Below are 5,219 nucleotides of genomic sequence, written 5' to 3'. Positions count from 1 at the left end.
GAGCGATTTATGCGGTTAATTTCGTCAGCGAGCGAGACCTCACCTGCTAACTAGCTACGGAGGTGATCCTTTGTGGCTAGCTTCTTAGAGGGACTATGGCCTTTTAGGCCACGGAAGTTTGAGGCAATAACAGTGTCTGTGATGCCCTTAGATGTTACGGGCAGACGCTCGCTATAATGATGTATTCAACGAGTCTATAGCCTTGGCCGGCGGGCCGGGTACTCTTTGAAATTTCATCGTGATGGGGATAGATCATTGCAATTGTTGGTCTTCAACGAGGAATTCCTAGTAAGCGCGAGTCATCAGCTCGCATTGACTACGTCCCTGCCCTTTGTACACACTTCCCGTCACTCCTACCGATTGAATGGTCTGATGAAGTGTTCAGATCGCGGCGACGTGGGCGGTTCATTGCCCGCGACATCGCGAGAAGTCCACTGAACCTTATCATTTAGAGGAAGGAGAAGTCGTAACAAGGTTTAGTAGATGAACTGCGGAAGGATCATTGTCGAAACTGCGAGCGAAACGACCCGTGAACGTGTTGTATACAACATCGGAGGTGGTGTGGGTGCATCGTTGCCTGTCCCCACCTCCGCGTGTCGGAGCAGCCGGTCTTGTCATCCCTTTTGCCCATTGGGTGGGGTGAGATGTCAGGATCAACTTCTTCGATGCAAAACGAACAAACCCCTGGCGCAAATCGCACCAAGGAATCGAAATGAAAAAAGGCACACATCTCTTGTCGCCACACCGTTCGCGGTGTCAGTGCTTCAGTGAAGTTGTTCTTTTGTCGTAAAGTATATAGAACGACTCTGGGCAATGGATATCTAGGTTCTCGTATCGATGAAGAACGTAGCGAAATGCGATACTTGGTGTGAATTGCAGAATCCCGTGAACCATTGAGTCTTTGAACACAAGTTGCGCCCCAAGCCATTAGACCGAGGGCACGTCTGCTTGGGTGTCACGTATCGTCACCCCCATCTAACCCCGATCCCTCGGGACTCGGTTGGACCACGGGAGGAAATTGGCCTCCCATGCGCTCACAGCCAGCGGTTGGCCTAAATTTCAAGTCCTTGACGACATAATCGTCGCGACGATCGGTGGTAATGCTGTAAGTAACCTCGTTCGGAGTCGTGGGCGTTCATCGATCAAGACCCTTAAACCCTTCTAAGATCGCATCGCGATTCAGTCGGCGGGATTACCGCCGAGTTTAAACATATCAATAAGCAAAGGAAAAAACTTACCAGATTCCCTAATGGCAATGAAGCAGGAAAAGCCCGGCTTGAGAATCGGGTGCCACCGACATTGAATTGTAGTCCGGAGAAGCGTCCTCGATGGCGAGCCGGGCCTAAGTCCCCGGAAAGGGGCGCCGAGAAGGTGAGAGCCCGTCGTGCGGACCTGTCGCACCATGAGGCGCATCTCTGAGTTGGGTTGTTTGGGAATCTGACCCTAATCGGGTGGTAAATTTCGTCCAAGGCTAAATCTGGCGAGAGACCAGATGGCGAACAAGTACTGCATGAGGAAAGATGAAAAAGACTTTGAAAAGAGAGTCAAAGAGTGCTTGAAATTGTCGGGAGAGAAGCGGATGGGGGTCGGCGATGCGCTCCGGTTGGATGTGGAACCGCGAGAGCCGGTCCGCCGATCGGCTCGGGGCGTGGACCAACGAGGTCGTGGCGGCCCAAGCCCGCCTTTGATATGCTGTGGTGGCGTCGTCGCCTCGATCATGAGATCAAGACGCGCCGCCTCGGCGTGTTTTCTTGGCACTTGTGTGCTCTGGGCGTCGGCTGCGGGCTCTCCATTCGGCCCGTCTTGAAACACGGACCAAGGAGTCGACATGTGTGCGAGTCAGCGGGCTATAAAACCCGTAAGGCACAAGGAAGCGATTGGCGGGATCCTCACGGGTGCACCACCGACCGACCTTGATCTTCCGAGAAGGGTTGGTGAGAGCATGCTGTCGGGACGAAAGATGGTGAACTATGCCCGAGTGGGCGAAGCAGGAGGAAGCTCTGGTGGAGGCCCGCAGCGATCTTGACGTGCAAATCGTTCTTGACTTGGGTATAGGGCGAAAGACTAATCGAACCATCTAGTAGCTAGTTCCTCAAAGTTTCCCTCGGGATGTTTGGAGCCCTTAGCGAGTTCTATCGGGTAAAGCCAATGATTAGAGGCATCGAGTATGGCGCTCTCGACCTATTCTCAAACTTTAAATAGGTAGGACGGCAAGGTTTGCCGTTGAGCCGCCGCCAGAATCGAGAGCTCCAAGTGGGCCATTTTGGTAAGCGAGCTGCCGTCTGCAGGATGAGCAGGAGCCGGGTTACGGTGCCCAGCTGCGTGCTAACCTAGAACCCACAAAGGGTGTTGGTCGATTAAGACAACAGACGGTGGTCATGGAAGTCGAAATCCGCTAAGGGTGTGTAACAACTCACTTGCCGAATCAACTAGCCCAAAATGGATGGCATAGCGCGACCTATACCGGCCGTCGGGGCAAGAGCGAGCCTCGATGAGTAGGAGGGCGTGGTCGCCATAAAACCGGGACGTGAGCAGGCGGCGATCGTCGGTGCGAGATCTTGGTGGTAGTAGCAGATATTCAAATGAGAACTTTGAAGGTCAAGAGGGGAAAGGTTCCATGTGAGCGGCACTTGCACATGGGTTAGTCGATCTTAAGAGGCGGGAAGCTTTGTCCGATAGCACGTTCAGCATGAGCTCGAAGGAATCGAGTTAAAATTTACGAACCGGCCTTGTGGTGGCAAACAATGTTAGGGTCCGGAGAAGTCGGCGGGGCCTTGGGAAGAGTTATCTTTTACATTTAACTACCGCCCACCACAGAAGCAGCTCGGTAGGAGGTAGGGTCTAGCGGCGGAAGAGCACCTGCGTCGCGTGGTGTCCGGTGAGCCCGTGACCCTTGAAAATCCGGAGGACCGAGTCCGTCCGCGCCGGTCGTACTCATAACCGCATCAGTCTCCAAGGTGAACGACCTCGGTCAATGGAACAATGTAGGCAAGGGAAGTCGACAAAATGGATCCGTAACCTCGGGAAAAGGATTGGCTCGAGGGCTGGGCACGGGGTCCCGATCCGAATCCGTCATTCCGGTCTTGTTGCTTTCATTGCTCATGGCGAGCGGGTCGCCAGTCTACCGCCGAGGGACGGATGAGGAGCAACTCCTTGGGGCCTTCCAGGCGACAAACAATCGACTCAGGCGAAATGCGGACAAGGGAATCCATTATTTAATTAAAATAAAGCATTGCGATGGTCCTGCGGATGCTCACGCAATGTGATTTACGCGATCTCTGAATGTCAAAGTGAAAAAATTCAACCAAGCGGGTAAATGGCGGGAGTAACTATGACTCTCTTAAGGTAGCCAAATGCCTCGTCATCTAATTAGTGACGCGCACGAATAGATTAACGAGATTCCCACCGTCCTGCTCTACTATCTAGTGAAACCACGGCCGTGGCACGCAGGCTTGGCGAGAATCGTGAGGAAAGAAGACCTGTTGAGCTTGACTCTAGTCCGACTTTGTGAAATGACTTGAGAGGTGTAGGATTAGTGGGAGCTCTCGGCGAAATTGAAATACCACTACTTTTAATGTTATTTTACTTATTAGTGAATCGGAGAGGGCACGGCCCTCTTTTGGACCCAAGGTCGGCCCGGCAGAGCCAAGCCGAAGCGGAAGACATTGTCGGTGGGGAGTTTGGTGGGCGGCACATCTGTTAAAAGATAACTCGGTGTCCTAAGTGAGCTCAACAAAATGAAATCTTGTGTGGAACAAAAGGGTAAAAGCTCGTTTGATTCTAATTTCCGAGTCTGAATCTGAACCGTGAAAGCGTGGCCTATCGATCCTTTAGACCTTGAAATTTGAAGCTAGAGGTGTCGGAAAAGTTACCACGAGGATAAGCGGCTTGTGGCGATAGCGTTCATAGCGACGTTGCTTTTGATCCTTCGATGTCGGCTCTTCCTATCATTGTGAAGCGAAATTCACCAAGTGTTGGATTGTTCACCCACCAATAGGGAGCGTGAATTTGGGTTTAGGCCGTCGTGAGACAGGTTAGTTTACCCTCTTGATGGCAGCGTCGCAATAGTAATTCAACCTAATACGAGAGGAAGTTGATTCACACAATTGGTCATCGCGCTTGGTTGAAAAGCTAGTGGTCTTGGCTACCGTCTGTTGGATTATGTTGAGCGCCTCTAAGCGAATCCGGGCTAGAAGCGACGCCTTGGCGCCGTCGCTCGATAGCCGACCCCGTGAGGGGCCTTTGGCCCCAATGGCACATGTCGAGGTGCGGCGATCGCGTGGACAAGTCACGGGAGCCTCCTTGGGCGTAATTCCCACCGAGCGGCGGGTAGAATCCTTCTGAGATGACTTAAATCTGTGACGGGGTATTGTAAGTGGCGAGTGGCCTTCTTGCCACGATCCATCGAGATTGACCCTTTGTCGCCCGATTAGTCCCTCCCCATCTTCCTCTCGAACCACCCTTGTTCTTTTGCGTCCGACCACAGGGTCCCCAAGTGGGGGACTTAGTGTAAGGAGTTAGTTAAACACTTGCCGTGCCGCCCCAAACAAACATGGCTGTGAGGGCGTGGTGGTCTTGGTCTGAGCTCCCAAGTGTTTGCCACCCGGGCACTTGTTCAATTTTCTACCGTGCCGTGCCATGCCATGCCATACTCCTTGTATTTGTTTTGGGCCAACAGAAAAAATTTCTAAGTTAAACACTTGGCCGTGCAGCCCCCTCGGGAAACATGGCACAACGGGGGCCGTGGTGGTGCAAGTGCGAGCTCCCAACTGTTGGCGGCCCGGGCACTTGTTCAATTATCTACGGTGCCATCATGCCATATTTCATTCGGCTTCTTGTATTTTTTTTGGGCCAATAGAAAAAATTTTCAATTAAAAATACTAAGTGTAAGTGGCGTAAAAAAAAACTTGCCCCCATTTCAGGCATGCACGGGAGCCTTGGGCAACATCCGTAACGTAGGCCATCCCGTGGTGAGGGTCATCGGGCAACATCGGCACCTTGGTGCCTCGAATCTGCGGGAGCGTTGGGCTGAAAAAAGTGTCCCTGTTTCAAACATCTGAAACCTGTCCCTGTTTCATACACATGAATGTCGACCGGTAGCACATTGACCAAGTTTTTTTAGCTCTTTAGGGGGGAAGTGATATTGAGCAGCTAGGGGTTATCCAGGGCACTGCCCATGCCCATCGCATGCCCGGACGTCGGTGCCCCCCACCACCGGT

General features: G+C 52.5%; 1 non-coding gene and 1 pseudogene across 1 annotated transcript; both read left to right on the top strand.

Annotated features, from left to right (window-relative positions):
- The first annotated feature begins 802 nt into the window (after nucleotides 1-802).
- On the top strand, nucleotides 803-958 carry LOC128296194 (5.8S ribosomal RNA). The gene has a single exon (XR_008286742.1). It is a non-coding gene; the product is annotated as a 5.8S ribosomal RNA (ribosomal RNA).
- Nucleotides 959-1,172: 214 nt separating this feature from the next.
- On the top strand, nucleotides 1,173-4,434 carry LOC128295759 (28S ribosomal RNA; annotated as a pseudogene).
- Nucleotides 4,435-5,219: the final 785 nt, after the last annotated feature.

This window comes from Gossypium arboreum, chromosome 7 (assembly GCF_025698485.1).
Source record: "Gossypium arboreum isolate Shixiya-1 chromosome 7, ASM2569848v2, whole genome shotgun sequence".
NCBI classification, from domain to species: Eukaryota; Viridiplantae; Streptophyta; class Magnoliopsida; order Malvales; family Malvaceae; genus Gossypium; species Gossypium arboreum.
This window is presented reverse-complemented; position numbering and strand designations above follow the sequence as displayed.